General features: G+C 46.0%; 8 non-coding genes across 8 annotated transcripts; all 8 read right to left on the reverse strand.

Moving 5' to 3' along the window:
• Positions 1-875: 875 nt before the first annotated feature.
• Positions 876-1,066, reverse strand: LOC130310110 (U2 spliceosomal RNA). The gene has a single exon (XR_008858665.1). It is a non-coding gene; the product is annotated as a U2 spliceosomal RNA (small nuclear RNA).
• Positions 1,067-3,156: 2,090 nt separating this feature from the next.
• LOC130310121 (U2 spliceosomal RNA) lies at positions 3,157-3,347 on the reverse strand. The gene has a single exon (XR_008858676.1). It is a non-coding gene; the product is annotated as a U2 spliceosomal RNA (small nuclear RNA).
• A 2,088-nt stretch (positions 3,348-5,435) lies between these two features.
• LOC130310143 (U2 spliceosomal RNA) lies at positions 5,436-5,626 on the reverse strand. Its single transcript, XR_008858698.1, has one exon. It is a non-coding gene; the product is annotated as a U2 spliceosomal RNA (small nuclear RNA).
• Positions 5,627-7,730: 2,104 nt separating this feature from the next.
• On the reverse strand, positions 7,731-7,921 carry LOC130310145 (U2 spliceosomal RNA). Its single transcript, XR_008858700.1, has one exon. It is a non-coding gene; the product is annotated as a U2 spliceosomal RNA (small nuclear RNA).
• Positions 7,922-10,025: 2,104 nt separating this feature from the next.
• Positions 10,026-10,216, reverse strand: LOC130310133 (U2 spliceosomal RNA). Its single transcript, XR_008858687.1, has one exon. It is a non-coding gene; the product is annotated as a U2 spliceosomal RNA (small nuclear RNA).
• A 2,088-nt stretch (positions 10,217-12,304) lies between these two features.
• LOC130310144 (U2 spliceosomal RNA) lies at positions 12,305-12,495 on the reverse strand. The gene has a single exon (XR_008858699.1). It is a non-coding gene; the product is annotated as a U2 spliceosomal RNA (small nuclear RNA).
• Positions 12,496-14,581: 2,086 nt separating this feature from the next.
• LOC130310146 (U2 spliceosomal RNA) lies at positions 14,582-14,772 on the reverse strand. The gene has a single exon (XR_008858701.1). It is a non-coding gene; the product is annotated as a U2 spliceosomal RNA (small nuclear RNA).
• Positions 14,773-16,858: 2,086 nt separating this feature from the next.
• LOC130310111 (U2 spliceosomal RNA) lies at positions 16,859-17,049 on the reverse strand. The gene has a single exon (XR_008858666.1). It is a non-coding gene; the product is annotated as a U2 spliceosomal RNA (small nuclear RNA).
• Between the last annotated feature and the right edge of the window lie 263 nt (positions 17,050-17,312).

Genomic DNA, 17,312 nt, shown 5'->3' on the forward strand with positions numbered 1-17,312 from the left:
CGACTTTAGCTTCTAGAGCATTTTTACAACATTATACATAGGTGCTGAATACATAAAAAGCGACTGTTCAGCGACAGACAAGTCGCATCGGCTGAAAGTAGGCCAGAATGTCAGTCCATGTTGGAGCAGGTTTAGATACAGTCTAAAGTATAGATCTCAAAGTCTGTGCACAGAATTTAGCAAGGGCCTCGCACCTTCTGATGCATCAGGTAGGTGCACAATAGCATAGCCTAACCCTCTGTACTTTGGTCTATATTGATGCGGGACATAGACAGCCAGCTGATGACCAATCCATTAGTGCAATGGATGGCTGGAAGCATTTGTCTTTGCCTTTGCAATACCACAGAAGCAATGCATGGTCAATGTACAGCAATGACACACCTGTGTGAACAGCCAGGAGACCCCCCCCATGTTATGTTACATAGTTACATAGTTAGTACGGTCGAAAAAAGACATATGTCCATCAAGTTCAACCAGGGAATTAAGGGGTAGGGGTGTGGCGCGATATTGGGGAAGGGATGAGATTTTATATTTCTTCATAAGCATTAATCTTATTTTGTCAATTAGGAACATTCAGCACCCACCCGCTATCAAGGCAGCTGCCTATCATGTCATGCCCTACCTGCACAGGTGTGCTGGCTACTCAAATGATCCAATTAAGGAGGCCATTTAGTCAGCAGCAGCAGAAGTCCTGTGCCTGGACGCTCCAACAGCGGCCAGACACAAGCAGAAGCAGAAGCAGCAGAAGCAGCAGCAGCACCACCTTTTGTTTTTTGGCTGCAGCAGCAGCAGCAAGGCCCACAGGGCTGGCTAGCTGGCTAGCCAGCAAGCAGGTAGCAATGAAAGTAGGAATCTTTCTTTTTAACCCTGTAAGGGGGTGGTGCACTGTACCCGAAGATACTGCCATATCGGGTCAATGCATAGGGCGACGGAAGCAAGCTTCGAAATCGGCCCCCGTTCTCAAAAATCCATTTAATATATGGTCCCCAGATAGGGGACGTATCAGATATTAAACTGATAAGAACAGATACTACACTTGATCTTAGCCAAAAGGCCGAGAAGCGATAACCGTGAAAGGGGCGGGCCCAACAAGGTCCCCTTCATGGGCACTATCACTGCTTGCTGTCAGGGAGGCTGCCAGACAATTTTCCATGCACACTCTGGGCTGGGGGGCAGTCAACCACCAGTACACACAGCAGAACCTAAACCCATACCATTATTGCTAAGCAGCAAGACAGGGGCCCATTGCACTCCCACGGGGCCTTTTTAAATGCAATCCATAACCCGGATTTGCCAGGAACCCTTCTTACTCCTCCTACTTGCATGTGACACTGGGCTTAGGATCTGCATAGGAAACACACACACAAGCACACACCTACCTTTGTTGCCTGCAGATGCCTCCTTGGCTGTCCCCAAACGGTATCAAACCAACACCCACGGGAAGCTGTAAGCATAGAGGACATGCCTGCACCCCATTGGACTTACCTGTGTGGGTTAAATCCGGGTTATTTGACAACCTATGGCGGTGATGGTTCTGCTCAGGCAGAGCAGTGCTGATGCTCCTCATAAAGCTGTCGCTGCTGTGAAGGTTCTAGGTGACATCACAAATCCCTATGGTTACATACACAACAAAGCTGGGTTGTTGTTGTTTACACTCTGCAAGGCCTGTGGAAGTGAGTGACATCATAGCACTGTAGTTCTGAGGGTTCTAGATGGATGCAACAATCTCCTGTTGCTTCTATGAAGGCCATAATAGACGACATCACCAAACAGCTCCATAGTCACATACACAGCAAAGGAGAGATGTTGTTTACACCTAGTGATGTCAGTGGTATTGAGTGACATCACAGCACAGTGCTAAGGCTCCTGGGCCTGGACACAGCAGCGGCTGCAATATCTCAACGGAGAATACGTTTATATATATGTGTGTGTGTGCGCGTATATATATATATATATATATATATATATATATATATATATATATATTTCTCCGCCGAAATCACTTTTAAACCCATTTCCACCTTTTTTTCCCTTCTCTTCCTCTTACTTTTTTTTCACGTTTTTTTACGTTTTTCTCCTTTTCGCCTCTTTTCTGGGCGTATTATTCTTCTTTTTCTTCTTTTTTTTCGTCTAATGCATACCCCATCAGTGCAGCAATGCTTATTCAATACCGCCAGCAGATGGAGACACTGGGGGATAATTTTCTAAGGATTTATACTGATTTTTCCTGTCTGAATTTGTCGCACAGAAAGTTGCAGGCCAAATATGTGTGACATTTCTGCGACTTTAGCTTCTAGAGCATTTTTACAACATTATACATAGGTGCTGAATACATAAAAAGCGACTGTTCAGCGACAGACAAGTCGCATCGGCTGAAAGTAGGCCAGAATGTCAGTCCATGTTGGAGCAGGTTTAGATACAGTCTAAAGTATAGATCTCAAAGTCTGTGCACAGAATTTAGCAAGGGCCTCGCACCTTCTGATGCATCAGGTAGGTGCACAATAGCATAGCCTAACCCTCTGTACTTTGGTCTATATTGATGCGGGACATAGACAGCCAGCTGATGACCAATCCATTAGTGCAATGGATGGCTGGAAGCATTTGTCTTTGCCTTTTCAATACCACAGAAGCAATGCATGGTCAATGTACAGCAATGACACACCTGTGTGAACAGCCAGGAGACCCCCCCCATGTTATGTTACATAGTTACATAGTTAGTACGGTCGAAAAAAGACATATGTCCATCAAGTTCAACCAGGGAATTAAGGGGTAGGGGTGTGGCGCGATATTGGGGAAGGGATGAGATTTTATATTTCTTCATAAGCATTAATCTTATTTTGTCAATTAGGAACATTCAGCACCCACCCGCTATCAAGGCAGCTGCCTATCATGTCATGCCCTACCTGCACAGGTGTGCTGGCTACTCAAATGATCCAATTAAGGAGGCCATTTAGTCAGCAGCAGCAGAAGTCCTGTGCCTGGACGCTCCAACAGCGGCCAGACACAAGCAGAAGCAGAAGCAGCAGAAGCAGCAGCAGCACCACCTTTTGTTTTTTGGCTGCAGCAGCAGCAGCAAGGCCCACAGGGCTGGCTAGCTGGCTAGCCAGCAAGCAGGTAGCAATGAAAGTAGGAATCTTTCTTTTTAACCCTGTAAGGGGGTGGTGCACTGTACCCGAAGATACTGCCATATCGGGTCAATGCATAGGGCGACGGAAGCAAGCTTCGAAATCGGCCCCCGTTCTCAAAAATCCATTTAATATATGGTCCCCAGATAGGGGACGTATCAGATATTAAACTGATAAGAACAGATACTACACTTGATCTTAGCCAAAAGGCCGAGAAGCGATAACCGTGAAAGGGGCGGGCCCAACAAGGTCCCCTTCATGGGCACTATCACTGCTTGCTGTCAGGGAGGCTGCCAGACAATTTTCCATGCACACTCTGGGCTGGGGGGCAGTCAACCACCAGTACACACAGCAGAACCTAAACCCATACCATTATTGCTAAGCAGCAAGACAGGGGCCCATTGCACTCCCACGGGGCCTTTTTAAATGCAATCCATAACCCGGATTTGCCAGGAACCCTTCTTACTCCTCCTACTTGCATGTGACACTGGGCTTAGGATCTGCATAGGAAACACACACACAAGCACACACCTACCTTTGTTGCCTGCAGATGCCTCCTTGGCTGTCCCCAAACGGTATCAAACCAACACCCACGGGAAGCTGTAAGCATAGAGGACATGCCTGCACCCCATTGGACTTACCTGTGTGGGTTAAATCCGGGTTATTTGACAACCTATGGCGGTGATGGTTCTGCTCAGGCAGAGCAGTGCTGATGCTCCTCATAAAGCTGTCGCTGCTGTGAAGGTTCTAGGTGACATCACAAATCCCTATGGTTACATACACAACAAAGCTGGGTTGTTGTTGTTTACACTCTGCAAGGCCTGTGGAAGTGAGTGACATCATAGCACTGTAGTTCTGAGGGTTCTAGATGGATGCAACAATCTCCTGTTGCTTCTATGAAGGCCATAATAGACGACATCACCAAACAGCTCCATAGTCACATACACAGCAAAGGAGAGATGTTGTTTACACCTAGTGATGTCAGTGGTATTGAGTGACATCACAGCACAGTGCTAAGGCTCCTGGGCCTGGACACAGCAGCGGCTGCAATATCTCAACGGAGAATACGTTTATATATATGTGTGTGTGTGCGCGTATATATATATATATATATATATATATATATATATATATATATATTTCTCCGCCGAAATCACTTTTAAACCCATTTCCACCTTTTTTTCCCTTCTCTTCCTCTTACTTTTTTTTCACGTTTTTTTACGTTTTTCTCCTTTTCGCCTCTTTTCTGGGCGTATTATTCTTCTTTTTCTTCTTTTTTTTCGTCTAATGCATACCCCATCAGTGCAGCAATGCTTATTCAATACCGCCAGCAGATGGAGACACTGGGGGATAATTTTCTAAGGATTTATACTGATTTTTCCTGTCTGAATTTGTCGCACAGAAAGTTGCAGGCCAAATATGTGTGACATTTCTGCGACTTTAGCTTCTAGAGCATTTTTACAACATTATACATAGGTGCTGAATACATAAAAAGCGACTGTTCAGCGACAGACAAGTCGCATCGGCTGAAAGTAGGCCAGAATGTCAGTCCATGTTGGAGCAGGTTTAGATACAGTCTAAAGTATAGATCTCAAAGTCTGTGCACAGAATTTAGCAAGGGCCTCGCACCTTCTGATGCATCAGGTAGGTGCACAATAGCATAGCCTAACCCTCTGTACTTTGGTCTATATTGATGCGGGACATAGACAGCCAGCTGATGACCAATCCATTAGTGCAATGGATGGCTGGAAGCATTTGTCTTTGCCTTTTCAATACCACAGAAGCAATGCATGGTCAATGTACAGCAATGACACACCTGTGTGAACAGCCAGGAGACCCCCCCCATGTTATGTTACATAGTTACATAGTTAGTACGGTCGAAAAAAGACATATGTCCATCAAGTTCAACCAGGGAATTAAGGGGTAGGGGTGTGGCGCGATATTGGGGAAGGGATGAGATTTTATATTTCTTCATAAGCATTAATCTTATTTTGTCAATTAGGAACATTCAGCACCCACCCGCTATCAAGGCAGCTGCCTATCATGTCATGCCCTACCTGCACAGGTGTGCTGGCTACTCAAATGATCCAATTAAGGAGGCCATTTAGTCAGCAGCAGCAGAAGTCCTGTGCCTGGACGCTCCAACAGCGGCCAGACACAAGCAGAAGCAGAAGCAGCAGAAGCAGCAGCAGCACCACCTTTTGTTTTTTGGCTGCAGCAGCAGCAGCAAGGCCCACAGGGCTGGCTAGCTGGCTAGCCAGCAAGCAGGTAGCAATGAAAGTAGGAATCTTTCTTTTTAACCCTGTAAGGGGGTGGTGCACTGTACCCGAAGATACTGCCATATCGGGTCAATGCATAGGGCGACGGAAGCAAGCTTCGAAATCGGTCCCCGTTCTCAAAAATCCATTTAATATATGGTCCCCAGATAGGGGACGTATCAGATATTAAACTGATAAGAACAGATACTACACTTGATCTTAGCCAAAAGGCCGAGAAGCGATAACCGTGAAAGGGGCGGGCCCAACAAGGTCCCCTTCATGGGCACTATCACTGCTTGCTGTCAGGGAGGCTGCCAGACAATTTTCCATGCACACTCTGGGCTGGGGGGCAGTCAACCACCAGTACACACAGCAGAACCTAAACCCATACCATTATTGCTAAGCAGCAAGACAGGGGCCCATTGCACTCCCACGGGGCCTTTTTAAATGCAATCCATAACCCGGATTTGCCAGGAACCCTTCTTACTCCTCCTACTTGCATGTGACACTGGGCTTAGGATCTGCATAGGAAACACACACACAAGCACACACCTACCTTTGTTGCCTGCAGATGCCTCCTTGGCTGTCCCCAAACGGTATCAAACCAACACCCACGGGAAGCTGTAAGCATAGAGGACATGCCTGCACCCCATTGGACTTACCTGTGTGGGTTAAATCCGGGTTATTTGACAACCTATGGCGGTGATGGTTCTGCTCAGGCAGAGCAGTGCTGATGCTCCTCATAAAGCTGTCGCTGCTGTGAAGGTTCTAGGTGACATCACAAATCCCTATGGTTACATACACAACAAAGCTGGGTTGTTGTTGTTTACACTCTGCAAGGCCTGTGGAAGTGAGTGACATCATAGCACTGTAGTTCTGAGGGTTCTAGATGGATGCAACAATCTCCTGTTGCTTCTATGAAGGCCATAATAGACGACATCACCAAACAGCTCCATAGTCACATACACAGCAAAGGAGAGATGTTGTTTACACCTAGTGATGTCAGTGGTATTGAGTGACATCACAGCACAGTGCTAAGGCTCCTGGGCCTGGACACAGCAGCGGCTGCAATATCTCAACGGAGAATACGTTTATATATATGTGTGTGTGTGCGCGTATATATATATATATATATATATAAATATATATATATATATATATATATATATATATATATTTCTCCGCCGAAATCACTTTTAAACCCATTTCCACCTTTTTTTCCCTTCTCTTCCTCTTACTTTTTTTTCACGTTTTTTTACGTTTTTCTCCTTTTCGCCTCTTTTCTGGGCGTATTATTCTTCTTTTTCTTCTTTTTTTTCGTCTAATGCATACCCCATCAGTGCAGCAATGCTTATTCAATACCGCCAGCAGATGGAGACACTGGGGGATAATTTTCTAAGGATTTATACTGATTTTTCCTGTCTGAATTTGTCGCACAGAAAGTTGCAGGCCAAATATGTGTGACATTTCTGCGACTTTAGCTTCTAGAGCATTTTTACAACATTATACATAGGTGCTGAATACATAAAAAGCGACTGTTCAGCGACAGACAAGTCGCATCGGCTGAAAGTAGGCCAGAATGTCAGTCCATGTTGGAGCAGGTTTAGATACAGTCTAAAGTATAGATCTCAAAGTCTGTGCACAGAATTTAGCAAGGGCCTCGCACCTTCTGATGCATCAGGTAGGTGCACAATAGCATAGCCTAACCCTCTGTACTTTGGTCTATATTGATGCGGGACATAGACAGCCAGCTGATGACCAATCCATTAGTGCAATGGATGGCTGGAAGCATTTGTCTTTGCCTTTTCAATACCACAGAAGCAATGCATGGTCAATGTACAGCAATGACACACCTGTGTGAACAGCCAGGAGACCCCCCCCATGTTATGTTACATAGTTACATAGTTAGTACGGTCGAAAAAAGACATATGTCCATCAAGTTCAACCAGGGAATTAAGGGGTAGGGGTGTGGCGCGATATTGGGGAAGGGATGAGATTTTATATTTCTTCATAAGCATTAATCTTATTTTGTCAATTAGGAACATTCAGCACCCACCCGCTATCAAGGCAGCTGCCTATCATGTCATGCCCTACCTGCACAGGTGTGCTGGCTACTCAAATGATCCAATTAAGGAGGCCATTTAGTCAGCAGCAGCAGAAGTCCTGTGCCTGGACGCTCCAACAGCGGCCAGACACAAGCAGAAGCAGAAGCAGCAGAAGCAGCAGCAGCACCACCTTTTGTTTTTTGGCTGCAGCAGCAGCAGCAAGGCCCACAGGGCTGGCTAGCTGGCTAGCCAGCAAGCAGGTAGCAATGAAAGTAGGAATCTTTCTTTTTAACCCTGTAAGGGGGTGGTGCACTGTACCCGAAGATACTGCCATATCGGGTCAATGCATAGGGCGACGGAAGCAAGCTTCGAAATCGGTCCCCGTTCTCAAAAATCCATTTAATATATGGTCCCCAGATAGGGGACGTATCAGATATTAAACTGATAAGAACAGATACTACACTTGATCTTAGCCAAAAGGCCGAGAAGCGATAACCGTGAAAGGGGCGGGCCCAACAAGGTCCCCTTCATGGGCACTATCACTGCTTGCTGTCAGGGAGGCTGCCAGACAATTTTCCATGCACACTCTGGGCTGGGGGGCAGTCAACCACCAGTACACACAGCAGAACCTAAACCCATACCATTATTGCTAAGCAGCAAGACAGGGGCCCATTGCACTCCCACGGGGCCTTTTTAAATGCAATCCATAACCCGGATTTGCCAGGAACCCTTCTTACTCCTCCTACTTGCATGTGACACTGGGCTTAGGATCTGCATAGGAAACACACACACAAGCACACACCTACCTTTGTTGCCTGCAGATGCCTCCTTGGCTGTCCCCAAACGGTATCAAACCAACACCCACGGGAAGCTGTAAGCATAGAGGACATGCCTGCACCCCATTGGACTTACCTGTGTGGGTTAAATCCGGGTTATTTGACAACCTATGGCGGTGATGGTTCTGCTCAGGCAGAGCAGTGCTGATGCTCCTCATAAAGCTGTCGCTGCTGTGAAGGTTCTAGGTGACATCACAAATCCCTATGGTTACATACACAACAAAGCTGGGTTGTTGTTGTTTACACTCTGCAAGGCCTGTGGAAGTGAGTGACATCATAGCACTGTAGTTCTGAGGGTTCTAGATGGATGCAACAATCTCCTGTTGCTTCTATGAAGGCCATAATAGACGACATCACCAAACAGCTCCATAGTCACATACACAGCAAAGGAGAGATGTTGTTTACACCTAGTGATGTCAGTGGTATTGAGTGACATCACAGCACAGTGCTAAGGCTCCTGGGCCTGGACACAGCAGCGGCTGCAATATCTCAACGGAGAATACGTTTATATATATGTGTGTGTGTGCGCGTATATATATATATATATATATATAAATATATATATATATATATATATATATATATATATATTTCTCCGCCGAAATCACTTTTAAACCCATTTCCACCTTTTTTTCCCTTCTCTTCCTCTTACTTTTTTTTCACGTTTTTTTACGTTTTTCTCCTTTTCGCCTCTTTTCTGGGCGTATTATTCTTCTTTTTCTTCTTTTTTTTCGTCTAATGCATACCCCATCAGTGCAGCAATGCTTATTCAATACCGCCAGCAGATGGAGACACTGGGGGATAATTTTCTAAGGATTTATACTGATTTTTCCTGTCTGAATTTGTCGCACAGAAAGTTGCAGGCCAAATATGTGTGACATTTCTGCGACTTTAGCTTCTAGAGCATTTTTACAACATTATACATAGGTGCTGAATACATAAAAAGCGACTGTTCAGCGACAGACAAGTCGCATCGGCTGAAAGTAGGCCAGAATGTCAGTCCATGTTGGAGCAGGTTTAGATACAGTCTAAAGCATAGATCTCAAAGTCTGTGCACAGAATTTAGCAAGGGCCTCGCACCTTCTGATGCATCAGGTAGGTGCACAATAGCATAGCCTAACCCTCTGTACTTTGGTCTATATTGATGCGGGACATAGACAGCCAGCTGATGACCAATCCATTAGTGCAATGGATGGCTGGAAGCATTTGTCTTTGCCTTTGCAATACCACAGAAGCAATGCATGGTCAATGTACAGCAATGACACACCTGTGTGAACAGCCAGGAGACCCCCCCCATGTTATGTTACATAGTTACATAGTTAGTACGGTCGAAAAAAGACATATGTCCATCAAGTTCAACCAGGGAATTAAGGGGTAGGGGTGTGGCGCGATATTGGGGAAGGGATGAGATTTTATATTTCTTCATAAGCATTAATCTTATTTTGTCAATTAGGAACATTCAGCACCCACCCGCTATCAAGGCAGCTGCCTATCATGTCATGCCCTACCTGCACAGGTGTGCTGGCTACTCAAATGATCCAATTAAGGAGGCCATTTAGTCAGCAGCAGCAGAAGTCCTGTGCCTGGACGCTCCAACAGCGGCCAGACACAAGCAGAAGCAGAAGCAGCAGAAGCAGCAGCAGCACCACCTTTTGTTTTTTGGCTGCAGCAGCAGCAGCAAGGCCCACAGGGCTGGCTAGCTGGCTAGCCAGCAAGCAGGTAGCAATGAAAGTAGGAATCTTTCTTTTTAACCCTGTAAGGGGGTGGTGCACTGTACCCGAAGATACTGCCATATCGGGTCAATGCATAGGGCGACGGAAGCAAGCTTCGAAATCGGCCCCCGTTCTCAAAAATCCATTTAATATATGGTCCCCAGATAGGGGACGTATCAGATATTAAACTGATAAGAACAGATACTACACTTGATCTTAGCCAAAAGGCCGAGAAGCGATAACCGTGAAAGGGGCGGGCCCAACAAGGTCCCCTTCATGGGCACTATCACTGCTTGCTGTCAGGGAGGCTGCCAGACAATTTTCCATGCACACTCTGGGCTGGGGGGCAGTCAACCACCAGTACACACAGCAGAACCTAAACCCATACCATTATTGCTAAGCAGCAAGACAGGGGCCCATTGCACTCCCACGGGGCCTTTTTAAATGCAATCCATAACCCGGATTTGCCAGGAACCCTTCTTACTCCTCCTACTTGCATGTGACACTGGGCTTAGGATCTGCATAGGAAACACACACACAAGCACACACCTACCTTTGTTGCCTGCAGATGCCTCCTTGGCTGTCCCCAAACGGTATCAAACCAACACCCACGGGAAGCTGTAAGCATAGAGGACATGCCTGCACCCCATTGGACTTACCTGTGTGGGTTAAATCCGGGTTATTTGACAACCTATGGCGGTGATGGTTCTGCTCAGGCAGAGCAGTGCTGATGCTCCTCATAAAGCTGTCGCTGCTGTGAAGGTTCTAGGTGACATCACAAATCCCTATGGTTACATACACAACAAAGCTGGGTTGTTGTTGTTTACACTCTGCAAGGCCTGTGGAAGTGAGTGACATCATAGCACTGTAGTTCTGAGGGTTCTAGATGGATGCAACAATCTCCTGTTGCTTCTATGAAGGCCATAATAGACGACATCACCAAACAGCTCCATAGTCACATACACAGCAAAGGAGAGATGTTGTTTACACCTAGTGATGTCAGTGGTATTGAGTGACATCACAGCACAGTGCTAAGGCTCCTGGGCCTGGACACAGCAGCGGCTGCAATATCTCAACGGAGAATACGTTTATATATATGTGTGTGTGTGCGCGTATATATATATATATATATATATATATATATATATATATATATATTTCTCCGCCGAAATCACTTTTAAACCCATTTCCACCTTTTTTTCCCTTCTCTTCCTCTTACTTTTTTTTCACGTTTTTTTACGTTTTTCTCCTTTTCGCCTCTTTTCTGGGCGTATTATTCTTCTTTTTCTTCTTTTTTTTCGTCTAATGCATACCCCATCAGTGCAGCAATGCTTATTCAATACCGCCAGCAGATGGAGACACTGGGGGATAATTTTCTAAGGATTTATACTGATTTTTCCTGTCTGAATTTGTCGCACAGAAAGTTGCAGGCCAAATATGTGTGACATTTCTGCGACTTTAGCTTCTAGAGCATTTTTACAACATTATACATAGGTGCTGAATACATAAAAAGCGACTGTTCAGCGACAGACAAGTCGCATCGGCTGAAAGTAGGCCAGAATGTCAGTCCATGTTGGAGCAGGTTTAGATACAGTCTAAAGTATAGATCTCAAAGTCTGTGCACAGAATTTAGCAAGGGCCTCGCACCTTCTGATGCATCAGGTAGGTGCACAATAGCATAGCCTAACCCTCTGTACTTTGGTCTATATTGATGCGGGACATAGACAGCCAGCTGATGACCAATCCATTAGTGCAATGGATGGCTGGAAGCATTTGTCTTTGCCTTTGCAATACCACAGAAGCAATGCATGGTCAATGTACAGCAATGACACACCTGTGTGAACAGCCAGGAGACCCCCCCCATGTTATGTTACATAGTTACATAGTTAGTACGGTCGAAAAAAGACATATGTCCATCAAGTTCAACCAGGGAATTAAGGGGTAGGGGTGTGGCGCGATATTGGGGAAGGGATGAGATTTTATATTTCTTCATAAGCATTAATCTTATTTTGTCAATTAGGAACATTCAGCACCCACCCGCTATCAAGGCAGCTGCCTATCATGTCATGCCCTACCTGCACAGGTGTGCTGGCTACTCAAATGATCCAATTAAGGAGGCCATTTAGTCAGCAGCAGCAGAAGTCCTGTGCCTGGACGCTCCAACAGCGGCCAGACACAAGCAGAAGCAGAAGCAGCAGAAGCAGCAGCAGCACCACCTTTTGTTTTTTGGCTGCAGCAGCAGCAGCAAGGCCCACAGGGCTGGCTAGCTGGCTAGCCAGCAAGCAGGTAGCAATGAAAGTAGGAATCTTTCTTTTTAACCCTGTAAGGGGGTGGTGCACTGTACCCGAAGATACTGCCATATCGGGTCAATGCATAGGGCGACGGAAGCAAGCTTCGAAATCGGCCCCCGTTCTCAAAAATCCATTTAATATATGGTCCCCAGATAGGGGACGTATCAGATATTAAACTGATAAGAACAGATACTACACTTGATCTTAGCCAAAAGGCCGAGAAGCGATAACCGTGAAAGGGGCGGGCCCAACAAGGTCCCCTTCATGGGCACTATCACTGCTTGCTGTCAGGGAGGCTGCCAGACAATTTTCCATGCACACTCTGGGCTGGGGGGCAGTCAACCACCAGTACACACAGCAGAACCTAAACCCATACCATTATTGCTAAGCAGCAAGACAGGGGCCCATTGCACTCCCACGGGGCCTTTTTAAATGCAATCCATAACCCGGATTTGCCAGGAACCCTTCTTACTCCTCCTACTTGCATGTGACACTGGGCTTAGGATCTGCATAGGAAACACACACACAAGCACACACCTACCTTTGTTGCCTGCAGATGCCTCCTTGGCTGTCCCCAAACGGTATCAAACCAACACCCACGGGAAGCTGTAAGCATAGAGGACATGCCTGCACCCCATTGGACTTACCTGTGTGGGTTAAATCCGGGTTATTTGACAACCTATGGCGGTGATGGTTCTGCTCAGGCAGAGCAGTGCTGATGCTCCTCATAAAGCTGTCGCTGCTGTGAAGGTTCTAGGTGACATCACAAATCCCTATGGTTACATACACAACAAAGCTGGGTTGTTGTTGTTTACACTCTGCAAGGCCTGTGGAAGTGAGTGACATCATAGCACTGTAGTTCTGAGGGTTCTAGATGGATGCAACAATCTCCTGTTGCTTCTATGAAGGCCATAATAGACGACATCACCAAACAGCTCCATAGTCACATACACAGCAAAGGAGAGATGTTGTTTACACCTAGTGATGTCAGTGGTATTGAGTGACATCACAGCACAGTGCTAAGGCTCCTGGGCCTGGACACAGCAGCGGCTGCAATATCTCAACGGAGAATACGTTTATATATATGTGTGTGTGTGCGCGTATATATATATATATATATATATATATATATATATATATATATTTCTCCGCCGAAATCACTTTTAAACCCATTTCCACCTTTTTTTCCCTTCTCTTCCTCTTACTTTTTTTTCACGTTTTTTTACGTTTTTCTCCTTTTCGCCTCTTTTCTGGGCGTATTATTCTTCTTTTTCTTCTTTTTTTTCGTCTAATGCATACCCCATCAGTGCAGCAATGCTTATTCAATACCGCCAGCAGATGGAGACACTGGGGGATAATTTTCTAAGGATTTATACTGATTTTTCCTGTCTGAATTTGTCGCACAGAAAGTTGCAGGCCAAATATGTGTGACATTTCTGCGACTTTAGCTTCTAGAGCATTTTTACAACATTATACATAGGTGCTGAATACATAAAAAGCGACTGTTCAGCGACAGACAAGTCGCATCGGCTGAAAGTAGGCCAGAATGTCAGTCCATGTTGGAGCAGGTTTAGATACAGTCTAAAGTATAGATCTCAAAGTCTGTGCACAGAATTTAGCAAGGGCCTCGCACCTTCTGATGCATCAGGTAGGTGCACAATAGCATAGCCTAACCCTCTGTACTTTGGTCTATATTGATGCGGGACATAGACAGCCAGCTGATGACCAATCCATTAGTGCAATGGATGGCTGGAAGCATTTGTCTTTGCCTTTGCAATACCACAGAAGCAATGCATGGTCAATGTACAGCAATGACACACCTGTGTGAACAGCCAGGAGACCCCCCCCATGTTATGTTACATAGTTACATAGTTAGTACGGTCGAAAAAAGACATATGTCCATCAAGTTCAACCAGGGAATTAAGGGGTAGGGGTGTGGCGCGATATTGGGGAAGGGATGAGATTTTATATTTCTTCATAAGCATTAATCTTATTTTGTCAATTAGGAACATTCAGCACCCACCCGCTATCAAGGCAGCTGCCTATCATGTCATGCCCTACCTGCACAGGTGTGCTGGCTACTCAAATGATCCAATTAAGGAGGCCATTTAGTCAGCAGCAGCAGAAGTCCTGTGCCTGGACGCTCCAACAGCGGCCAGACACAAGCAGAAGCAGAAGCAGCAGAAGCAGCAGCAGCACCACCTTTTGTTTTTTGGCTGCAGCAGCAGCAGCAAGGCCCACAGGGCTGGCTAGCTGGCTAGCCAGCAAGCAGGTAGCAATGAAAGTAGGAATCTTTCTTTTTAACCCTGTAAGGGGGTGGTGCACTGTACCCGAAGATACTGCCATATCGGGTCAATGCATAGGGCGACGGAAGCAAGCTTCGAAATCGGCCCCCGTTCTCAAAAATCCATTTAATATATGGTCCCCAGATAGGGGACGTATCAGATATTAAACTGATAAGAACAGATACTACACTTGATCTTAGCCAAAAGGCCGAGAAGCGATAACCGTGAAAGGGGCGGGCCCAACAAGGTCCCCTTCATGGGCACTATCACTGCTTGCTGTCAGGGAGGCTGCCAGACAATTTTCCATGCACACTCTGGGCTGGGGGGCAGTCAACCACCAGTACACACAGCAGAACCTAAACCCATACCATTATTGCTAAGCAGCAAGACAGGGGCCCATTGCACTCCCACGGGGCCTTTTTAAATGCAATCCATAACCCGGATTTGCCAGGAACCCTTCTTACTCCTCCTACTTGCATGTGACACTGGGCTTAGGATCTGCATAGGAAACACACACACAAGCACACACCTACCTTTGTTGCCTGCAGATGCCTCCTTGGCTGTCCCCAAACGGTATCAAACCAACACCCACGGGAAGCTGTAAGCATAGAGGACATGCCTGCACCCCATTGGACTTACCTGTGTGGGTTAAATCCGGGTTATTTGACAACCTATGGCGGTGATGGTTCTGCTCAGGCAGAGCAGTGCTGATGCTCCTCATAAAGCTGTCGCTGCTGTGAAGGTTCTAGGTGACATCACAAATCCCTATGGTTACATACACAACAAAGCTGGGTTGTTGTTGTTTACACTCTGCAAGGCCTGTGGAAGTGAGTGACATCATAGCACTGTAGTTCTGAGGGTTCTAGATGGATGCAACAATCTCCTGTTGCTTCTATGAAGGCCATAATAGACGACATCACCAAACAGCTCCATAGTCACATACACAGCAAAGGAGAGATGTTGTTTACACCTAGTGATGTCAGTGGTATTGAGTGACATCACAGCACAGTGCTAAGGCTCCTGGGCCTGGACACAGCAGCGGCTGCAATATCTCAACGGAGAATACGTTTATATATATGTGTGTGTGTGCGCGTATATATATATATATATATATATATATATATATATATATATATTTCTCCGCCGAAATCACTTTTAAACCCATTTCCACCTTTTTTTCCCTTCTCTTCCTCTTACTTTTTTTTCACGTTTTTTTACGTTTTTCTCCTTTTCGCCTCTTTTCTGGGCGTATTATTCTTCTTTTTCTTCTTTTTTTTCGTCTAATGCATACCCCATCAGTGCAGCAATGCTTATTCAATACCGCCAGCAGATGGAGACACTGGGGGATAATTTTCTAAGGATTTATACTGATTTTTCCTGTCTGAATTTGTCGCACAGAAAGTTGCAGGCCAAATATGTGTGACATTTCTGCGACTTTAGCTTCTAGAGCATTTTTACAACATTATACATAGGTGCTGAATACATAAAAAGCGACTGTTCAGCGACAGACAAGTCGCATCGGCTGAAAGTAGGCCAGAATGTCAGTCCATGTTGGAGCAGGTTTAGATACAGTCTAAAGTATAGATCTCAAAGTCTGTGCACAGAATTTAGCAAGGGCCTCGCACCTTCTGATGCATCAGGTAGGTGCACAATAGCATAGCCTAACCCTCTGTACTTTGGTCTATATTGATGCGGGACATAGACAGCCAGCTGATGACCAATCCATTAGTGCAATGGATGGCTGGAAGCATTTGTCTTTGCCTTTGCAATACCACAGAAGCAATGCATGGTCAATGTACAGCAATGACACACCTGTGTGAACAGCCAGGAGACCCCCCCCATGTTATGTTACATAGTTACATAGTTAGTACGGTCGAAAAAAGACATATGTCCATCAAGTTCAACCAGGGAATTAAGGGGTAGGGGTGTGGCGCGATATTGGGGAAGGGATGAGATTTTATATTTCTTCATAAGCATTAATCTTATTTTGTCAATTAGGAACATTCAGCACCCACCCGCTATCAAGGCAGCTGCCTATCATGTCATGCCCTACCTGCACAGGTGTGCTGGCTACTCAAATGATCCAATTAAGGAGGCCATTTAGTCAGCAGCAGCAGAAGTCCTGTGCCTGGACGCTCCAACAGCGGCCAGACACAAGCAGAAGCAGAAGCAGCAGAAGCAGCAGCAGCACCACCTTTTGTTTTTTGGCTGCAGCAGCAGCAGCAAGGCCCACAGGGCTGGCTAGCTGGCTAGCCAGCAAGCAGGTAGCAATGAAAGTAGGAATCTTTCTTTTTAACCCTGTAAGGGGGTGGTGCACTGTACCCGAAGATACTGCCATATCGGGTCAATGCATAGGGCGACGGAAGCAAGCTTCGAAATCGGCCCCCGTTCTCAAAAATCCATTTAATATATGGTCCCCAGATAGGGGACGTATCAGATATTAAACTGATAAGAACAGATACTACACTTGATCTTAGCCAAAAGGCCGAGAAGCGATAACCGTGAAAGGGGCGGGCCCAACAAGGTCCCCTTCATGGGCACTATCACTGCTTGCTGTCAGGGAGGCTGCCAGACAATTTTCCATGCACACTCTGGGCTGGGGGGCAGTCAACCACCAGTACACACAGCAGAACCTAAACCCATACCATTATTGCTAAGCAGCAAGACAGGGGCCCATTGCACTCCCACGGGGCCTTTTTAAATGCAATCCATAACCCGGATTTGCCAGGAACCCTTCTTACTCCTCCTACTTGCATGTGA

Source organism: Hyla sarda, unplaced genomic scaffold (assembly GCF_029499605.1).
Source record: "Hyla sarda isolate aHylSar1 unplaced genomic scaffold, aHylSar1.hap1 scaffold_1554, whole genome shotgun sequence".
NCBI lineage: Eukaryota > Metazoa > Chordata > Amphibia > Anura > Hylidae > Hyla > Hyla sarda.